The sequence below is a fragment of the Lathyrus oleraceus genome, chromosome 4, assembly GCF_024323335.1.
Source record: "Lathyrus oleraceus cultivar Zhongwan6 chromosome 4, CAAS_Psat_ZW6_1.0, whole genome shotgun sequence".
Classification (NCBI taxonomy): domain Eukaryota; kingdom Viridiplantae; phylum Streptophyta; class Magnoliopsida; order Fabales; family Fabaceae; genus Lathyrus; species Lathyrus oleraceus.
Genome location: NC_066582.1, coordinates 297,300,464 through 297,302,433, shown reverse-complemented (window position 1 = coordinate 297,302,433; position 1,970 = coordinate 297,300,464). Strand labels below are relative to the sequence as shown.

Genomic DNA, 1,970 nt, shown 5'->3' with positions numbered 1-1,970 from the left:
GCTGCTGGTGTTATTGTCAAGTTGTATATCTTCTGAGTAAGAGCATCTACCTTGGTGTTGACATGGTCAAGACTACTTAATTCGTACATGCCGCCCTTCATTTGAGGTATCTCTACAGAGGTTCTTTCACTTCCCCATTGGTAATGATTTTGGGCCATACTTCCGATGAGTTGATAGGCCTCATTGTATGGTTTATCCATCAGTGTGTCACCTGCGACGACGTCTATTGTCAATCTTGTAGTGTACAAGAGACCGTTGTAAAAGGTGTGAATGATCAACCATTCTTCTAGACCGTGATGTGGATAAAGCCTCATCATGTCTTTGTATCTCTCCCAAGCTTCAAAAAGTGATTCATTATCCTTTTGTTTAAACCCGTTTATTTGGGCTCTTAGCATAGCCGTCTTACTAGGTGGAAAATATCGGGCTAAGAAGATTTTCTTCAACTTGTTCCACGTAGTGACAGAGTTGGATGGTAGAGACTGGAGCCAAGCTCTATCTCTATCTCTTAATGAAAATGGGAAAAGACGTAGTCTTATAGGTTCTGGGCTGACACCATTCGCTTTCAATGTGTCTGCGTATTGCAAAAATACTGACAAGTGTAGGTTTGGAACCTCCGTGGGACTACCTGAAAACTGGCTTTGCTGTCTGGCTGACAACAACGAAGGTTATAGCTCAAAATTATTGGCCTCGATGGCAGGGGCAGCGATGCTGTTATGTGGTTCATCCCGTGAAGGGATTGCATAGTACTTAAGAGGACGATTTTGCACTCCTTCGGCCATCTCTGGTTGAATAACTGATTCAGAAGTAGGGATGTTAAGGTCAGGAAGATTTAGCTTGATACAATATTCCCGTATCAAGTCTCGTATCCGACGTTCTAATCTAAGATAACGCTCAGGTTCGTCAAACTGTAGCTTTAATTTCTTGCCTTGAGAGTGAGTACTTGGCATACACTCGACAAATGTAGAAAGGGAAAAAAGAATTGTTCGCCTTAGTCTATACTGGGCAACACTGGAGTTACAATATCGACTAAATTAGTCCCCGACAACGGCGCCAAAAACTTGATCGCGACTTAGTAAGTCTATGGGAATTGTGACTGCAATTGCACAGTCCTATCGCGTAGTTTTAAAGATTATCGAACCCACAAGGACTAATAATCGAACATATCGTGGTCTAATGTTGTTATGTAAATATAAGGCTGATGATCGTTCTTAGATTGGATGGATGAAGAGAAATAACTATAACGTAAATAGAAGATTAGTAAAGATATATGATAAAGGGGATATCGGTATGTAACGCATCGAACTTCGGGGATTCGATAGATAATTGGTGTAATCTTATTGGTCAAAATATTCTTCAGTATAAATTATTTATAGAAAGGACTTAGTCTCACACTCTCGTTTTTATTGACTCTGACCATACTCCTCAACCAGAATGCTTGGCTCTCGCGGTCTCATTTTGAATTTAAAAGTAATTTTTGAATATAAATAAAGTTTAATTAATCCTAAAGCGCTCTCGTTCTGTTTAGGATTAATGCCTAGTTTAAGTTATCTGGTTAAAATCTCAAACTCTCGTTCTTGTTGATCGTAACCTTAGTTTGTTTTGTACTCTCGTACGAAAAACAGTTTGATTAAAACAAGAAACTAAAAACCGGAAAAATAAGTTTTTATAAAAACTAACACCAATTATTTATGAATCCCGTCGTTTCGACGGTCTTTACATACTGATACCTAGGGTTTAGCCGGACATGGATCCGGTAACAAACATGGTATTTGGAAAATCAAACATGTAATAAGGCATAAATAAATAAATAAAACAATCAAAATAAAACCTGGATTATGAATTGAGAACTGGAACTGAATCTTGATTCAACGATTAAAATAATGTTGGCAGGCTTTAGCAATGAGTAACCGTTACAATTGAATTCAAATGCGTAAATAATAAATCGCAATAGTCCCCGATGTGGAGAACTA

The 1,970-nt window shown here is 38.3% G+C and overlaps 1 non-coding gene across 1 annotated transcript; it reads left to right on the top strand.

The window, feature by feature from the left end:
* The first annotated feature begins 288 nt into the window (after positions 1-288).
* Positions 289-395, top strand: LOC127077006 (small nucleolar RNA R71). The gene has a single exon (XR_007786997.1). It is a non-coding gene; the product is annotated as a small nucleolar RNA R71 (small nucleolar RNA).
* Positions 396-1,970: the final 1,575 nt, after the last annotated feature.